Raw genomic sequence first — 6,000 nt, forward strand, 5'->3', positions numbered from 1 at the left:
CATCACTGAAGTGGAGTCTTCTGGAAAGTATTTCCTCAGGGTCAGCACAAAGAAGCTGTGATCCAGAGGGGCCTGTGACTCCATCTCAAACTGGAAGCAGGACTTGATAATGTATAAGAATCTCCTAGTTGGTACTGGTTTGGGGGCCATGAAGGAGTCCTGGCGAGGAGTTGGGGCTTGGCCCTGTGAGAAGGCAGCAAGGGTCATTGGTGAAGGTGCAGCCTCAGTTTTAGTAGAGACCCCTGCATATTGGAGATGCCAGGACCATGGAACCACCATTAAGGGCAGTTGCAGAGTGGAGCTGGCCTGAGACAAGCCATGCGTGCTGTGGATGGCAGAACCAGAGAAGATCATGAGTGAGTCCCAGAGGTCCAGCCTTGAGGTACTTGCTGGACTTTGGTTTTGCTTAAGTGTACCCAATTCTTCCCTTTTGAAATTAGATAGTGCTTAGCTTGTTTTGGATTTTACAGGAGTCTATGCACTTCTCCACGCACTTTGCCTCTTCTGTATATGAGTTGAAGTTCTCTCTCTAGTTTGTCCCTTTCCTTTCGGTCTTTCAAGATATGTATACATGTTTTCACCGCTTCTATAAAATTCACCCTCCATTAGGCCATGGACACAGACAGAGGAAGCACACACACCTCAGGGAGCTCTCCAGCAAGGCTCTGATGCTTAGCCCACATCTGTAGGTTCAGCCACGTGGCAGGACAGACAGACTCCTTTGACTTCATGTCACTGGATGGAGATTTCACTGATCTCTAGTCCTCACAGGATTTCTCCAGACTCCTCAGAGTATTTCTTCAAAATAGTTTAATCTCAATCAAAGGAGTCCCCAGAGAGATACAAATAAACTTTTTTTTTAATCAGGAGGGCAAAATGAATTAATGAATAAGTGAACGAATGAATAATAGCAATAATGAGTCTGATGATGCTGTGGGAAAGTGACTCACTTATACGCTGCTAGAAAGGCTGTGCATCAAGTACTTTAAAAAAGTGCACACACTTCAACCTAGTAATCCCACTTCTAGGAAAATATCCTAAGGAAATAATCAAGAGGTGCAGTCAAGGATTTAGGAACAAAGGATATTCATTGCAGAAGCACAATTGGGAAAGATTGAAAAGGTCTTAAGTGCCTCCTGGGTGGGGCCTGGCCTCACAGATCCTTCTGTTCTCTACCAGAATGGGGTGCATCTATTGGTGCAGTCACCCGGGCAACAAGGGTTTAAGTGTCTAACCTCTACTGGGCATTTGGCTGGATAAACAACACAGGCCCTTGGAAGATGAAGTCACTAAAATTCAGGGTCAGGTAGAACGATCTAAAATTGCTCCTATTTCTGGGGTCAGGTGACACACTGAACCAACCTTAGCCTCTCAGCCTCCTGCCATTAGCAGCTACCAAGTCAAAAGAATTTCCACTCAGAGGATCTTGGTGCCACCTCTCCCTTCCCTTCAAAAGCAGACCCTAAGCCCTTGAAGTAACAGGACACCAGTGTGAAGAGCAACATGGCAGGATTGGGACTGGCTTTAGGCCCAGGAAAATGCTCCACCACCTCTGGGGCCTATTTTAATCAGAATCATGAAAGAAAGGGCCAGCCCAATCTTCCAGATCTTTTGAGTTCAGTAATTTGGGGCTGTGTGGTAGAACTGTGTGTGGATGGAGGAGTCTTAACTCTCAGCTAAGGGGAGAGGAAACTGAAACCCTTCACAAACTGGACACACACCAAAAAGATCAGGAATCATCTTGACAGGAGGGGAGTCAAAGTAGGCAGGCATGTGAGCTGCCTCTGTGTGTGTGTGTGTGTGTGTGTGTGTGTGTGTGTGTGTGGTGTGACATGCATGTAACAGGTTATACAGGCCCAGGCTAATTCTCTGCTCTTTTCCCCAAGCAGGCCTCAGGCCCACAGCCGCCTTCCTTTGAAGAGCCTGATTTAAGTTAAGAAATAGCACAGTGTGGGCTGGGGGTGTATAGTTCAGTGGTAGTGCTCTTGCCTCAAATGCACGGGCCCTGGGTTTGATCCCCAGCACCATATGCAAAAAAGAAAACAGAGAAGCTGGTTATCACGTCGTGGTCCCTAGTTACATGGCACAATTTAAGTGACTCACAGCAGTTTCTCATAAAAGTTTGAGGTTTGTTCTACTATTTCCACTTTTTTTCATCTGTATGTATGGGGTGTGTGTGTGTATGCATGTTCACGTGAGTGGGCATGTGTGCTTGTGTGTATGTGGAGGCAGAGGCTGGTGTCAGGACTCTTCCTCCGTCACTCTTTTTTGTTGAGACAGGGTCTCCCTGTAACCCCAGCTGGCCTGGAAATCCCTATGCAGACCAGGCTGTCCTTGAACTCACAGAGATCCACCTGCCTCTGCCTCCCTCCAGAGTGCTGGGGCCAAAGGTGTGCACCACCATGCCCAGCCCTGGATCACTCTTTACCTTATACATTGAGGCAGACTTTCTAGCCAGCTTGCTCAGAGACCCTGTCTGCCCAGGGCTGCCATGCCCACCCAGTATTTTCTTTTTCAAAAAATATTTATTATTTTTATTTTGTGTGTATGAGTGTATTGCCTGCATGCATGTGAGTGCACCCATGTCGTGTAATGCCACGGAGGTCAGAAGAGGGTGTCAGAGTCCCCTGAACTGGAGTTAAGGACGGTTCGTAGCTGCCATGTGGGTGCTGGGAATCAAACCCAGGTCCTCTGCAAGAGCAGTTAGTGCTCTTAACTGCTAAGCCATCTCTTCAGCCCCCCACCCGGTATTTTCATGGGTGTTGGGGATCTGAACTCTGGCCTTCAGACATGTACAGCAAACACTTTGCTTGCTGAGCCATACCCCTGGCGCTTGGCTCTTATTTTTTTTAGACTCGAGTCTGGCTATGTATCCCTGGCTGGCCTGGAATTCACTGTGTAGCCCAGGGTGGTCTCAACACCCCAGCAATCTTCCAGAGTGGTAGAATTACAGATGTGGACCACCATTTCCACATGTTCCCATCCTCCTAATGGCAAAGCAAAGGCAGGAGTCACAGACTTTTGAGGAATGACACAGCCAGTGAGTGGTAGTGGTCTTCTCAAAGGCGGCACCGAGGTGCAACCCATTTATCCCTGTTCCTGCTGCAGAGCACAGAACAAAGTCAGTGGGGATTCAAGGGTTACCAGCTGGGCACTGAGATATGGTTAGAAGGGTGGAATTTTATATTTCTGTTGCGGTATTAAAACACTCTGACCAAAACCAAGTAGGGGAGGAATGAGTTTATTTGGCTTACAGTTTACAGTTCATTATAGGCCAAGGCAGGAACTCAAGAGCAAGAGCCTGGAAGCAGGAGCTGAAGCACAGACCCTGGAGAAGTGTACTTCCTGGCTTGTTCCTTTGGCCTGCTGGCTTTCCTCCCGTCTCTTTCCTTCTTCCCCTCCTTGTAGCTGGCCTGGAACTCACTATGTAGATCAGGTTGGCTTCGAACTCACAGAGATCTGCCTGCCTCTGCCTCCCCCAGGGCTGGGACTAAAGGTGTGCGCCACCATCCTCGGCTTGTTTTTTAATAAAATAAATTAAAAAAAACAAAACCAGGAAGAAGTTGGAAGGTTAGGTGCTGCTGTTGATGCTGGCTTCCTTCCGGGAGGACCAGAACAGTTTGTTTTTTGGTCTGGCATGTAAGGAGAAGCACTGCTTTGGCAGAGTCTCGGGAGCAGGGAAAGTTGCACCGTTTGCCCAGGTTTTGAAGACTGGTCTAAGCCCTTTTAGTGGGGTGGAGGTCTAGCTGGAATTGATAAAGGACATGCTGCTTAATAGGATGAAGGGACACAGCAAGGGAGGATTTTAACCAGATGAACTTGAGTCCCCATAGCATGTGGGGAACTTGAGGAGCTGACCAGTGAAGGGTGGTTTCCTCTCTTGCTTTCTTCCTCCTTCTTCCATCATGAGCAAGCCATGCCAGAAACGTAGACAATGTTCGTGTCTTTCCACAATGTCAGAAAATTTTGAATAACAGTAAGTCCAGAGATTTAGCAGCTTCAGTGACAGAGTTTATCTTATAAGCTTCCCACTTTTGTAACCCGGCCAAGGCGAATGCAGCTTCCTTTATTCTAATCTTCAAGTTACATTTATTTAATTTTGGAGGAGGGTGGCACATGCCATGGAACAAGTGTGCTGGTCTCTCCTACCGTGTAGGAACTTGGGACTCGGTAGCATGTGCCCCAACCTGATAAGCCATCTTGCCAGCATGGAAATACCATAATTTATCTACTTAACTGTCAAAGCTGCCAGTTGATTCTGGTTTGGGGCTACTAAAAACTTAGCTGTGTACATTCACGAGCAAATATTTGTATAGAAGCACTCTCTCTTTAGTGATTCATTATCTTAAGTAGAATGGCTGGATCGGACCATATTGATAGGTATATTTGGTTTTTTGTTTTTGTTTTTTTGTCTTTGTGAGGCAGGGCCTCCCTGTAGCCCCAGGTGGCCTGGAACTCACTATGTAGACCAGGCTGGCCTTGAACTCATAGAGATCTGCCTCCTGAGTGCTGGGATTAAAGGCATGGGCTACCACACCTGGCTCTGGTAGGTATATTTGTAGCATTTTAAGAAACTGCCAAGTTTTCAAAAGTGTTTATACCATTTTGCATTGTGAAAATTCTACCTGTGCCATATCCTTGACAATGCTGGCTATGGTCTTGAATTCTTTTATAATTAATAAGACCTGTTTTGTGGTCCAATCTTGGTAAATGTTGCCTGTGCAGTTGAGAAAAAATATATTATTTTTTGGGTCATTCTGTGTCGATGAGGTCAAATCTGTTTCTGTGTCTTCATTGATTTTCTACTTTATCAATTATTGAGAAGTGGGTGCTGACCTACCCTACTTTGAGGATTTATCTATTTCTTATCGGTTCCATCAGGTTCTTTTTCTTTTAAACATTTATTGATTGATTGATCCTTTAAAAATATTTTGTTTTTATTTTCATCTTATTTTATGTGTATGAATATATTGTCTGCATGCACGTGAGTGCACCTGTGTTGTGCAATGTGCATGCAGTTCTGAAGAGAGCATCTGATCCCCTGGAACTCGAGTTTTGGATGGTTGTTAGCCACCACATGGGTACCGGGAACCGAACCTGGGTCCTCTGCAAGAGCAGCCAGTGCTTTTTAACTGCTGAGCCATTTCACCAGTCCCCTATTTTTTGGTCTTTTTGAGACAGGGTCTCCCTGTAGCCCCAACTGGCCTGAAACTTGCTAGGGAGACCAGGCTGACCTGGCTCTCACAGAGATCTGCCTGCCTCTGCCTTCAGAGTGTTGGGACTAATGTCATGTACCACTATGCCCAGCCTAAAGTACTATTTTTAAATATATGAAAAAACCAAGAAGTTTTGAGGCACTTAAAAACACAGGTTTGGGCTGGAGAGATGGCTCAGCAGTTAAGAGCACTGGCTGCTCTTGTATAGGACCTGGATTCGATTCCCAGCACCCACATGGCAGCTAACAACCATCTGTAATTCCAGTTCCAAGGGATCCAACACTCTCTTCTGTCCTCCATGGGCACTGCATGACATGGGTGCACTTATACACATGCAGGCAATACATTCATACACATAAAATAAAAATAATGGATAAAATATTTTAAAATAAGAACATAGTTTCTGGTTAAGTAAATGACTGATCTCAGGATTATATTTTATTGGAGGATTATATTTTATTTATAGGGAGCAGCTGGCCCACATGTCAGCTCTACTTTGAGTGATTTATTTTTAAGCTTTGACACCCAGATTAACTGCCCCATGTAGGTTAGAGTACCTATTTTAATCAAAGTATAGTGCATGTCAGGATAAAGGATGAAAATAATTATAAAATAATGATTGAATAATAAAGTTGTCAACATTTGCCTTTGATCTGTAAAATGATTTCTTATGAGGCAAGTATACTTGTTCCTTATGATTCAAAACATTCAAACTTCAGAAGCCCTCCAAAGTGTCACACAATGTGCCACATCACAACAGTAAAACAATAGCTCATTTCCTCTG

Source organism: Nannospalax galili, unplaced genomic scaffold, assembly GCF_000622305.1.
Source record: "Nannospalax galili isolate Female #2095 unplaced genomic scaffold, S.galili_v1.0 scaffold710, whole genome shotgun sequence".
NCBI classification, from domain to species: Eukaryota; Metazoa; Chordata; class Mammalia; order Rodentia; family Spalacidae; genus Nannospalax; species Nannospalax galili.